The sequence below is a fragment of the Euphorbia lathyris genome, chromosome 5 (assembly GCF_963576675.1).
Source record: "Euphorbia lathyris chromosome 5, ddEupLath1.1, whole genome shotgun sequence".
Classification (NCBI taxonomy): domain Eukaryota; kingdom Viridiplantae; phylum Streptophyta; class Magnoliopsida; order Malpighiales; family Euphorbiaceae; genus Euphorbia; species Euphorbia lathyris.
In genome coordinates, this window is record NC_088914.1 from 10,727,574 (window position 1) to 10,742,274 (window position 14,701).

A 14,701-nucleotide genomic window follows, 5' to 3' on the forward strand; every position below is an offset into this window, starting at 1 on the left:
AGACATTGTCAAGGATTTTGAGGAAGTGTATAAAATCAACATGTCTTATATGCAAGCTTAGGGAGAGCAAGATGTTGGGCGTTAGAAAATGCGATGGGTTCACTAGAAGAGCCATTTATGTTGTTACCGGACTACTACTAGACCCTAAAAAAATGCAATCCAGGTGCGGTGACACATATTCAAACCAATGATAATGATAAAATTCAAGTACTTCTTTCTGGCGTTTGGTCCTTCACTTAGAGCGTTTAAAGAACACATTCGCCATGTTCTTTGTGTTGATGGAGCGCTCTTAAAAGGTAAACATCCTGGCCAATTGTACATTGCAGTTGGCAAAGATGCTAATAACCAAATTTTTCCTATTGCTTTTGGGGTTATACCAAACAAGAGCAATGAGGCATGATTTGGTTTATGATCAAGATTAAAGAATGTATTGGGGATGTAGCGAATTTTGCCATAATTTCGGATAGGCACAATGGAATTGATTATACTGTGAATTTAGTGTTTCCAAATACGATACATGGATGTTGTTGTCAACATCTAAGAGGGAATGTGAAAGCTAAATTCTGGAACACTAGAAAGATAGATGAGGTGTATTAGCGAGCTGCTAAAGCTTATAGAGTTTCTGATTTTAACGAGGCATTTTCTCGACTTCGGTAACTACATGGTCCCATAGCAGAATATCTAGAGCAAGTCGGTATCGAGAAATGATCACATGCTTGCTTTCATACCTATCAATATAACATAATGACCACAAATACTGCAAAATCATGGAACACGGTTATGGTGGTAGGAAGACATTTACCTATCACAATGTTGGTAGAGTACATTAGAGCTAGTGTCCAACGATGGTTTTAGGAGGGACAACAATTGGCATGTAAACATTTTAGATATTATATCTTTTGAATATTGGATGCTATATAAATATATTAACATAACAACTTTGAATTTCAAGATCACGACAACATCATTTGTCATATTGGGCTGAAAAAGGGATGATGAGTCATGTTGACAAAGCTATCCCTTGTACGTTATTTGGAATAAACGAATACACATTTCAAATCGGAGATCGAACAAAAGGGGGAGTTGTTGACTTAAATACAAGCACTTACACGTATAGAAAATGGCAACTTTCTCAATTTCTTTGTAAACATGTATGCAAAGTTGCGTATGAGCATTGTCTGAGTAATGCATACCAATGGGTGAATAGTTACTATACCAACAACGTGGTTAAATTAGCTTATGCGGAGTCTATATACCTAGTTAGAACCCAAACGGAATGGACAAACTATGATCCTCTAATGAAAGTTCTCCCCATGTAAAAGGCTATGCATATGTCGGGCGACCAAAAGTCAGAACAGAAGACCGTCACAAGGTGAAGATCCAGTTCCAAGAATATGTAGCCGATGTGGGAATATTGGCCACACTAGATTGAATTATCATCAACTGCTACCAAATACAAGTAATACTCCAAGTACAATTGCAAGTTCTCTAAGCTTGAGGACATGAAGTGTTTTTGTAAGAGTTTTGAAGTGTTTTTGTAATAATATTGAAGTGTTTTTGTACGAATATATTGGGGATGTTGAAATTAGTTTTGTGTATTTGAAGTTAGAAATATGAAGTAGCGTGTTTGAAGTTAGAACCACTTCGCAGTTGGTAAAACATATGTTCACAGTTTCATGATCTGCGAAACAAATGATTATCTGCGAAGTAAATTCACTTCGCAGATATGCATCCACTTCGCATTTTAATTTATCTGTGAAGTAAATTCATTTCGTAGATATGCATACCATTTCACAATTTTATTCATTTGCAAAGTTAAATTCACTTCAAAAGCCTATTAGAATTTTCACAAACATATCCAACACAATATATCAAACACAAATATATATAAACAATCCAATGTGCACAAACAATCCAATATACACAAACACATTTACAATGGACATATATTTTGATGGAAAATCTCTAATAAAACACGAAATCGTAAGAAAGCACCATCTGTTGGAAGTCTATATACCTTATCGAACTTCTTTTTTCATCAGATCTACACTTGTTAGCTATACTTCTTTCATTTATTCCTTTTTCGGTCTTAGCAAGAGCAGAAAATATTCATCTTATTCGTAGATCTATAAATCTGTGTGGTTGTAAAAAAAAATGACTCAGATCTGAATGCTCGGAAAAAGCTAAATGATAAAAATGGAGTACAACAGTTTTTCAACGGGATTTGACTTACGAGGGTGATATGATTTCTATTTTATTGTGTTTGTACCTTTTATGGTTTTTATTGTTTTTTATATTCTTTTTTCTTCCATTTGTGGATCTTGTACTGACTGTAGTTTGTATAAGTGCGAAATTTTATTCCTCCTAATTTTCATTGTACTCTTTAATCTAATGGAATGATATATTACATTTTTATATAATAAAAAAAACTATAACACTTTCATGATGATTAAGGCTTTTCCCTCAATTGCATTAAAACTCACATGTATAACTTCCAATTCTCTATATAATCACCTTTAACTTTTATCCCTCTAATTTTTCAACTAATTAATTTAATTACAATAACATTCTGGTTAATTAATTATTTGACCGATAAACTCATTAATGAATTTAATTTAATTTACCAAATAATCCAAATTACTTATTTAGACTTAAACTTATTTATAATTATAAATTTGACTCAGTTTATATTATTTACCCAAAAATATTTTCTAATTTAGCAATTTTCGGCTTTTGATCTGTTTTTCAGTTATTTGTCTTGATATTTTCTTCTCCCCTAAACACAAACCCTAGCATTTTTAAACCCAGGTCAGAATCTGGTCATCGCACGCAGTCATGAAATAGTGTAGGTAAGGAGGTACAATCGTTGACTATAGTCATCTTCTTCCGATCGTTCCTCAAACCCAGGTCAGAATCGGTTCATTGCTTGCAGTCATGAAATTAGTGTTTCGGTTGGTTTTTTGAACTTGTAATGAATATAAAGATAAGTTTACTCGATGGTATTCATATGAAATGTGTGAATGATTTTTGTGAGTCTGCTGTATCAGGAATCCATATATAATTATTTTGTTTTTGTTTTAAATTGTTTTAATCCCTACAATGGCTTATGAGACTGGAAAAAGCAATATTATCAAAATTGAACCGGATATCAAACTGAATTTATAAATGGATCATGGGTCTTTTGATCGGACCGGATGACGTAGTAAATGAATAAATAATATTTATATATATTAAATATATTTAATTAATTTAAAATTATTTTTTATAAATTATACATGCCCAAGACAAATTATAAACAACTATTGGTTTGTTATTTTTTTTGTCTCAACTTGAGACTTAAATATATAACGGATAAATGGAGTTTAGAACAACTTGAAATATGTCAACGTATTCTATACGACGGTATATTATAAACTCAAAACAGACAAGTATGAATGAGAAACCGATGCTCAAAGTGAACCACTTGAAATTATTTGAAAGAAAAAAAAAATTAAACATACAAAGGAAAGAAATGAGACTAGTTTATAGGTAAATGACCTTATAAGCTTTTAACTAATCTCATACGTAGGGGTGTAGCCGAAGTGTCATCGGGTTAGGGACACACTCGCACGACGTGGGTGACGCGAATGCCACATCGAAATAAAGTCTCTTAGACCGGTCAAGTGAACACAAATATAATTTCATCTTCAAGCAAGAACAAATAAATGGTCAAAATGGTCTTGAAATTTGTCATTTTGGATCAATTTAGTCCAAATTAAAGTTTAGGTATCAAACTAGTTGATGAATGACCTTTTCGACTTTTAATTCAAGAAACAACTCTCTCAACTTTAATTTTGTGCATATGTTGTTTTGTACTTAATTATATATATTTATTTAGGTAAATCAAGTGATTCATAATCTAATTATAAATTCGACGGTTTTGACAATGTTGCATCTACAAACTCCTTTTCCCTTCCCCAACTTTTCGGCCACATATATCCATTAAAGACTCTGATTTACGACTATTTTATCATTGATACAGTTCACATTGTCTTACTAGTTAGTACTTCCCCAACGTCACAGATGAAAAAAACCAATCAAATAGGTAACCGAAAAACGAAAAATTGAATCGAAAAAATTGATTAACGAATTGATGGTTTTAGTTTATGCATGTTGTTTTTTTAGTTTTCAGTTTCGATTTTAAATATACAAAATTAACATATTCGGTTAATCATAAATGTGCATATTTCTTTTTTTTTTTGTCGAATGGACGACTATAAACCCAGAAAACAGAAAACTAGGACCAAATCATCCGTGAGTGATCTATCCCACAATAATCGGAAAAAAGAATATCATGGATGCTTACAGAAGGCTTCTCACACTCATGAAAACCCAAAGATAGATGTTCTGCGAAGTTAGCCATCCAATCTGCAGCGCAATTACCTTCCTGGTACACATGCACTAGTCAAATCTCCCAATCATTTGTCAAATCTCCCAATTATTTGCACACAACCTTCGACACTCATTCACAAGCCAGTAACAACAATGACGGTTCTATATTTCTTAGTGTCACACAAAATATGTATCTATTTTTCAAGTAAATTGCATTAATAATCACTAAAGTTTGGGATTAAAAATTTATTGAATTTTGTTTTGTTCCAATAAACTCATTGAACGCTATTTTATTTCAATAAATTCATTGAACTTTCATTTTTATTTGAATAAAGTCATTTTGACAATTTCAACGGAAAAAAAACCATCGAATTAGTGATATGATAATCATGTTGGAACTGGTCAACTCTTACATATGACATAGTAGCTATATGACAATAAAAAAATAAAATTGTATTTATGTTATTCAAGTATTTGAATTGGCACGCGGACAAAAAAAATGTATTTATTTTATATTTTTTTAGTTGTTATGTGGCAGACACGTGGTTTCCGCGTACCTCTCATGTTACATGGAAAAATAACTTTTTTTCAATGTGATTGTCATGTCACTATTCTAATGATTCATTTATGTATTAATTGAAATGACTTTATTAAAATAAAAAGTAAAATTGAATATTATATGGAAATAAAATAAATTATAGTGACTTTTTGAAATTGACCCCAAACTTCAAGGACTATGATGCAATTTACCCCTCACTTCTGCCATCACCCCAATCTTACATCTCTGTTTATACTGTTGTGCGGCCAACTCGCTTCTCAATATTCTCACCCATTGGCGGCGACGCTAGAAGTTACCGCCGTTCACCAAACCTCACTATACTTTTTCGGCGCCTCTCAGGTTTATATCTCTACTTAACCATTTCTTAGTCTTTCTCACAATTCTTCTATTGTCGTTTTTGTTTTTATTTGTTCTAAAATTTCAAATGGAATTTTTTCTTCTAAAAATATAAGTCAAATCTGCTCATTCTTTGTTCTTTTTGCGATTTCCTTGAATTCTGCTTAAGAAACCGATTTTCTCAAACCCCATTCCCCTCCTTCTCTATCGATTCCTTAATGATTGATTTTTAGATGCTGATTAGGGATTGGGTTTTTTCTTTTATTGCGACCTAGAAAGGTACCATGCTTCTTTGTTCTTTTTGCGATTTCTTTTTGTACACAAGCATCTAATTGGTTTTGTGGTGCTTAAATCTGATTCTGTTTTTGTGATTCCTAATTAGTTGAAGATGAAATCTAATCCTTTAATCAGTGTTATCATCAATTCATGTGGGTTGATGTTTTTGAAATATAATTACTTCACCTAATCTCAATTGATCAAGTTTGATTGTGACGGTCTTCTGTTCTGACTTTTGGTCGCCCGACATGTGCATAGCCTTTTACATGGGGAGAACTTTCATTAGAGGATCATAGTTTGTCCATTCCGTCTGGGTTCCAACTAGGTATATAGACTCCGCATAAGCTAATTTAACCACATTGTTGGTATAGTAACTATTCACCCATTGGTATGCATTACTCAAACAATGCTCATACGCAACTTTGCATACATGTTTACAAAGAAATTGAGAAAGTTGCCATTTTCTATACGTGCAAGTGCTTGTATTTAAGTCAACAACTCCCCCTTTTGTTCGATCTCCGATTTGAAATGTGTATTCGTTTATTCCAAATAACGTACAAGGGATAGCTTTGTCAACATGACTCATCATCCTTTTTTCAGCCCAATATGACAAATGATGTTGTCGTGATCTTGAAATTCAAAGTTGTTATGTTAATATATTTATATAGCATCCAATATTCAAAAGATATAATATCTAAAATGTTTACATGCCAATTGTTGTCCCTCCTAAAACCATCGTTGGACACTAGCTCTAATGTACTCTACCAACATTGTGATAGGTAAATGTCTTCCTACCACCATAACCGTGTTCCATGATTTTGCAGTATTTGTGGTCATTATGTTATATTGATAGGTATGAAAGCAAGCATGTGATCATTTCTCGATACCGACTTGCTCTAGATATTCTGCTATGGGACCATGTAGTTACCGAAGTCGAGAAAATGCCTCGTTAAAATCAGAAACTCTATAAGCTTTAGCAGCTCGCTAATACACCTCATCTATCTTTCTAGTGTTCCAGAATTTAGCTTTCACATTCCCTCTTAGATGTTGACAACAACATCCATGTATCGTATTTGGAAACACTAAATTCACAGTATAATCAATTCCATTGTGCCTATCCGAAATTATGGCAAAATTCGCTACATCCCCAATACATTCTTTAATCTTGATCATAAACCAAATCATGCCTCATTGCTCTTGTTTGGTATAACCCCAAAAGCAATAGGAAAAATTTGGTTATTAGCATCTTTGCCAACTGCAATGTACAATTGGCCAGGATGTTTACCTTTTAAGAGCGCTCCATCAACACAAAGAACATGGCGAATGTGTTCTTTAAACGCTCTAAGTGAAGGACCAAACGCCAGAAAGAAGTACTTGAATTTTATCATTATCATTGGTTTGAATATGTGTCACCGCACCTGGATTGCATTTTTTTAGGGTCTAGTAGTAGTCCGGTAACAACATAAATGGCTCTTCTAGTGAACCCATCGCATTTTCTAACGCCCAACATCTTGCTCTCCCTAAGCTTGCATATAAGACATGTTGATTTTATACACTTCCTCAAAATCCTTGACAATGTCTTTTGGTCTATACACTCTATCCTCGAGATCAAACTTATCCGTAAGTAATATGCCGATAACTCGTTTCCCCGATTGCATGTGATGTGGTAATATTTGATCTATGTTACATGTATGTTTCTTCATTTCACCCATTTTTTGGAGCCTAAACATATCAGAATTTGGTATCGCAATACCTCTAGCACTACATTTACACGTCTCATCATGCTTACATCTAACTTCAAACATGAACTTGTTAGAATTATACACTTTCCATTCGAACGTGTTCTTAACTGCGTATTTTCCAAGTGCATCTTATAATGCTCGTTTGTTTGAGAATATATCATGCACCTTTAAACTGATAACCCCTTTTGATGCACTAGTTTCAATAGGAAGCATAAGTGCATCATGGACCTCTGAGAGCCATCGAAATGGACCAGTCCTCTTTCTCCTTCTTTCTTCATCACCCGCCTCATATATACTTGTCGATACATTGCTTTAGAGAACAGCTTCGCGATGAGATTGTTTTCGAGGTATAAGTTGTTCATCAATTATGTTTCTTCGATGTCAAAATAACCCCAAATGTCTTCTTCATACGTCGTTTCTTCCCAAAAAACCGGATTCGAGCTAATATCATCTAAACCAAGGTTGGATGCAAGGTTGAAATCAGTGATCTTTTCTTTTCCTGGCCGAGGAGTTCGAACTTCAGCGGTTGTGTCCATTTCAACTGTGGCATCATAACTTGATTGAATAACATTCTCTATCTTCATAGATCGCATTTTGATTGTTCGTGATTCAAAATTAAAATATAGTGCGATACCATCGCTTGGATTCATCCGACAATACTCTATGAAGCATTCAACATCACTTGAATCAATAATCGGAACTACTATCTCAAGAACTTTGTTTGGGCCATATGTAGTTTGCAAAGTCATACGTACATCAAATGATATTGAAGCAATACGTGTAGAAGTGTATACTTTCTCTAGAAACATTTCAAAGTTGATTTTCGTTGATAGCCGAAGCAACTTCGATTCACCCTCTCGTATGTCATGCTTTTTCCCATGATTTTCCATTGGCCATTCCATATAATCACACATAATAAATGATCGGTTGACATACTCCTACCAAAGATAAACAATAAGGAAACCAAAAGATAGTGTCAAACAATGTACTAAAGTAAACAAATTATATTTACTTCGCAGTCTTCGCAGTTTGCGATTCCCTAAAGAAAAAGCACAAACTGCGAAACTATCGGGTTACCTAAAACTAACTTTAATTATAGAATTTTCAAATTTCTAACTTCAAAAACACAAAACTAACAAGTTCAAAGGAATTTATATATGTGAAATTAACATAATAGTTGCATGAAAAACTCGGATCTTGAATTGATGTATGAAAATGAAGGATTTCAATCTAACTTTAAGAAAGAAAGAGAGAGATAAAAAAGAAAGATGAATGTAGATTAAATAAGAACAAAATTTGTATTGTATTGTGATATTTAGTTTGCTGATGTGGCAAACTAAACTCACACTTTTTGTATGACTGATACAAGGTCTATATATACCTGTAATCAGCACACTATATTTCAATAAGATGAATTTCTGTTTTCTTTCTTCTATCTGGTTTTTTCATTTGTACAAGATGGTATCAGAGCATATGGAAGCACAGATTTGAATTCACCATTACTCCTCACAAATGACGAAGAAAAATAGAAACTACCTTCGTGCTCTGCAAATGCAAGAAGATGGTCATGAAACTGATGTAACTGATTCATCGGAAGATGAGGCTGAAGCAAAATCAACTTCTCCTCAAAAATCAACTACTACAAAATCGAATCATGATGGTTTGAAATCAAATCTTGCACAAGATCCGACAGAAAAGAAAATTAGGTCAAAAATACGATCATCAAACTTTTCCAATCAGGTTGATTCTTTTGGATCGTTATCTGTCACTGATAATCCTAGTCTCGTTCTTGTAAGTACTGTTCTTACAGGAAATGCTAACTACATACCTTGGAGTCATTCTATGACTCATGCTCTGCGTGCAAAACGTAGATTGAATTTCATCTTATGTGATACATCTCCCAAGACCGATGCACCTGACTATAAATGCTGGGCATAATTAGATAGTCTTGTCTTTTCCTGGTTGTTTAACTCCATATCCAAAGAAATCGCTGATGCTTTTCTGTATGCAGTTTCTGCTCGAGCACTTTGGCTTGAACTGCAACAGCGATTTGGAGAACATAACGGATTGCAGCTCTTCCATCTGAAACAAGAGCTTAGCAAAGTCATTCAAAGCAGTCACTCCATATCGTCCTACTTCATGAAATTGAAGCGCTTATGGGATGAAATTTCAATATTACAACCTTTTCAGAAATGCGATTGTGGCGGATCGAGATCTCTGTTTCAGACTCAATGTGAAACTAATCAAGTGATGCAATTCTTATCAGGTTTGAATCCTGAGTATGAATATGTTAGCAATCAAATACTGTTGATGGATCCAATTCCACATATCAATAATGCTTATTCGATGGTGCAAAGAGTGGAAACACAGAGAGGATATGTTGCAGATAATCAGGTTGATTTTGTTAATGCTGTGGCACAAGGACATTTCAAACAGAGTTCATCCAAGCCAGATCCTCGCAAGAAAAAGCAATTTCCTAATTCGAGAAAAGATAAACAAGACAAGTTTTGCACTCATTGCAAACGCCACAAGCATGTGAAGGAAGAATGTTTCTTACTCCATGGATTTCCTGATTGGTACAAGGGGAAGAAACCTGGAAGTGCCCCAGTGAATACTGCTAATAGTACTGGTTCTAGTTCCGGCACGAAATCAGCAACTGCTGCTTTTGCAAATGCACGTGACATAGAGACACCTCTGGATGACAATAGTGATGTTGAGAGTGATGAAGAATGTTTTGCAGGAAATAAAACTATGGAGAAGGGAGTTATGAAGCTTGTTCAGAAGGAGTTAGCCAGACTTCTTCGAGGTAAAGCAAATACAAATACCAAGCCTTCTTTCACCGCTTTTGCATGTAGTGGTAAGTTTTCTGATGTTGCTTTATCTGTGCACACACATAATTCTTCATCAACTATATGGATAGTAGATTCAGGAGCATCTACACATATGTGTAATAACCTGAAATTATTCTCTCATCAAGAGAAGTTAACGCATTCCAGAAATGTGTATTTGCCTGATGGACAAGCGCAACAAGTGCTCGTCAAAGGCACTGTGATTCTGAGCAGTGATCTCAAGTTACAAAACGTACTTTATGTGCCAAGTTTTGAATTCAATCTTCTCTCAGTGGGCCAGTTATTGACTGATAGTAAAATATTAATTCAGTTTCATGCTTCACATTGTGTGCTATATGACCAGGACTCTAATCATATATTGGTAGTTGGATTTTACCAAAATGGACTCTACATCTTACACCAGGCATCATTTCATCAGAGTATTTTGTAGCAGTATGTTAGTGCTTCTCAACTATATGTTAATCACATTAGAGATTCCAATGTTAATGATATCTGACATCTTCGACTAGGACATGTAGCCTTTGGCACTTTAGCTAAACTGTTTGGTTTTAATGCTATTCCTCATGTATCAGTCTGTGAAGTTTGTCATACTGCTAAACAAACTAGAAAGACTTTTCCTAATAGTTCAATTAAAGCATTATCTTGTTTTGAACTTCTACACATTGATGTCTGGGGTCCTTATAGCACACCAGCAACTAAAGGGGAAAGATATGTGCTAACTATTGTTGATGACTTTTCCAGAGTTACCTGGACTTTGCTTTTTCATCACAAATCCCAAGTTGCAACTCTGTTGGATAATTTTTTAAAAATGATTTCAGTTCAGTTTGCCACATCTGTCAAGAGAGTCAGATCCGACAATGGTACTGAATTCATCAGTAGAGACACACAACAAGTCCTTGGTTCCCATGGAATTCTACATGAGCGAACTTGCGTCCACACACCACAACAAAATGGGGTTGTGGAACGCAAGCATAGACATCTTGCTGAAATTGCAAGAGCATTGCTACAACAAGGTCATCTATCACCTAAATACTGGGGGGAAGCTATTCTTCATGCCACTCATATAATCAATGTTCTTCCTACTCGAATTCTCAAGTGGAAGAGTCCTTTGTTCATCTTGACAGGTCAACAACCTAGCTTAGAGAAATTCAAAGTGTTTGGTTGTCTCTGTTACATAACCAATACTAAACCTCATAAAACTAAGTTTGAGGTCAGGGCCTATAAAGCAATCTATATGGGAGTTGCCCCTCGGCAAAAGGGTTTTAAGGTCCTTAACTTAGATACACAAAAGTTTTGTGTTTCTAGAGATATTGAATTCTATGAATCAATCTTCCCTTTTCAAAATGAGACTCCACCTTCATTAGCTTCTCCCAAAGTCTCACTTGCAGACCCCATTATCATACCTCTTCCTAATCCTTCTATTTCAGATTCCTCTCCTGTACCTTCTCCTTCTTCTACTCCAGTTATGTCCCATAAATCGGTTTCATCAAAAATTCCTGTTTCTCCTCAATCCTCCTCTACTTTACAATCTCCTATTCAGCCTCCTGTAAGACAATCAATGAGACCTCACAATCCACCTTTGTGGCATAACGATTTCATTGTTAATACAGCTCACACTAGTAGCAATCTTTCTCAAGTGACTTTTACCCCTCATTATCATGCTTTCCTAACTCAGATCTCCAAAGTCAAGGAACCTCAAACTTATGTTGAAGCTAGGAAGGATCCTGTTTGGATTGCTGTTATGGATGCTGAACTCACAGCCCTTGAGCAGAATAACACTTGGACTCTTACAACCTTACCTTCTGGCAAGAACACTATCACCTCTAGATGGGTTTTTCGTGTGAAGTACAAGTCAGATGGGTCTGTGGAAAGGTTCAAGGCCAGGCTTGTTGCTAGGGGGTATAAACAAAAATATGGAGTTGATTATACTGAGAGTTTTTCTCCGGTGACTAAAGTAGTTACAGTTAGAACTTTTCTTGCTATTGCTGCAGCGAAAGGGTGGCCAATTCACCAAGTAGATATCAATAATGCATATCTACATTGTTTTATGGATGAAGAGATTTATTTAGAGCCACCAGAAGGGTACAGTAAGGCTAAATCAGGACAAGTTTGCAAGTTAAATAAGTCACTCTATGGATTGAAACAGGCAGGGAGGCAATGGTATAAGGAATTCACAAATAAGTTGCTTGAATTGGGTTTTACAAAGTCATATCATGATTATTGTTTGTTTACTAAAACTACAGGAACTGATTTCATTGTGATTGTAATGTATGTTGATGATGCATTGATCACTGGATCTTCGGAGGTTCTAATTGATGAAGTGAAAAAGGAGTTGGATAGAGTTTTTACCATTAGAGATTTAGGCTATGCAAAATTCTTCTTGGGAGTGGAGTTAGCAAGATCTTGTGATGGTCTGTTCTTATCTCAACAGAAATACATTTCTGAGTTAATTGCGGATGCAGGTTTAACTGAAACTAAAGAAGTTTCCAGCCCTATGCCTACAGGTTTTAAGTTTGATGATAATTCAGATTTTTATTCTAAACTAGAAAGATACAGAAGAATAGTGGGCATATTACTTTATCTAGGCTTTACTAGGCCAGATATCTCTTTTATCACACAACAGCTTAGCCAATTCATGAATGCTCCTACTGAAGCTCATATGCAAATAGCACTACATGTGCTAAAGTATCTAAAAGGAACAGTTAAGCTAGGATTGTTTTATCCTACAGAAAATGAATTGACAATTAGCAGTTATTGTGATTCTGATTGGGCGAGATGCAAGATAACTAGAAAATCGGTTACTGGATATTGCATCTTGCTAGGAAAGACACTAATATCCTGGAAATCCAAGAAACAGTCCACTGTAAGTCGTTCTTCTGCAGAGGCAGAATATAGAGCTATGGATCACTGGATCTTCGGAGGTTCTAATTGATGAAGTGAAAAAGGAGTTGGACACAGTTTTTACCATTAGAGATTTAGGCTATGCAAAATTCTTCTTGGGAGTGGAGTTAGCAAGATCTTGTGATGGTCTGTTCTTATCTCAACAGAAATACATTTCTGAGTTAATTGCGGATGCAGGTTTAACTGAAACTAAAGAAGTTTCCAGCCCTATGCCTACAGGTTTTAAGTTTGATGATAATTCAGATTTTTATTCTAAACCAGAAAGATACAGAAGAATAGTGGGCAGATTACTTTATCTAGGCTTTACTAGGCCAGATATCTCTTTTATCACACAACAGCTTAGCCAATTCATGAATGCTCCTACTGAAGCTCATATGCAAATAGCACTACATGTGCTAAAGTATCTAAAAGGAACAGTTAAGCTAGGATTGTTTTATCCTACAGAAAATGAATTGACAATTAGCAGTTATTGTGATTCTGATTGGGCGAGATGCAAGATAACTAGAAAATCGGTTACTGGATATTGCATCTTGCTAGGAAAGACACTAATATCCTGGAAATCCAAGAAACAGTCCACTGTAAGTCGTTCTTCTGCAGAGGCAGAATATAGAGCTATGGCTACAACCGTATGTGAACTCAAATGGTTAAGTTTTCTACTTGGAGAATTTAAAATACCAGTTCAGCTGCCAATACCATTACACTGTGACAATCAATCAGCTATATATATAACTGCTAATCCAGTGTTCCACGAACAAACCAAACACATTGACATTGATTGTCATAGAATGGGTTTATAGATACTCCTTATGTTCATACAAAGCTACAACTTGCTGACTTCCTTACAAAGCCTATCACCAGTTCTTTTATGTTATCAGTTTTATACAAGCTTGGAATGCGATTTGCAGAATCACAAGCTTGAGAGGGGAGTGTAGATTAAATAAGAACAAAATTTGTATTGTATTGTGATATTTAGTTTGCTGATGTGGCAAACTAAACTCACACTTTTTGTATGACTGATACATGGTCTATATATACCTGTAATCAGCACACTATATTTCAATAAGATGAATTTCTGTTTTCTTTCTTCTATCTGGTTTTTTCATTTGTACAAGAATGAACTATTTGGCTAAGTTGTTACATGCGTAATTTATAATGAAACAGTTTAGATATGTAATGTGTTTTCAAATGGGTCTTAATTTGATCGAGTTTTGTAATTTTCCCTTGAATGAAAAGAACACAATAATTAGTAGTCAATTAATATAATGGTCAAATGGATTTGGTGAATAGACACATATTGATAAAGCTATTTCCTTTTTGTTTTTATTTTGAACGCTTTGGTTGAATTTTCATTTTCTTTCCGCCCTCACCGCTACCTAATTTTTTCCCTCCTAATTACCAATTCCTATATTTCAGTGGCGGAGCCAGGAGGGAAAGTTCGGAGGGGCTCCACTGCATGTAGAAAAAAAAGAAAATAAGTTATTCAAGAAATTTTTTTAACATGTAACAATTATAACTTTTGAGATGACACATTTCAAAAAAAATTAGTTCGCGATAAAATATGCTCTTTTAGTTGACAAAGGTCTATATACACGAGTACGAAGTGGACAAAAAAAAAAAATTCATTCTACAGGATAAAAGTGCATTATTTGACTTGGTATAATAATTTT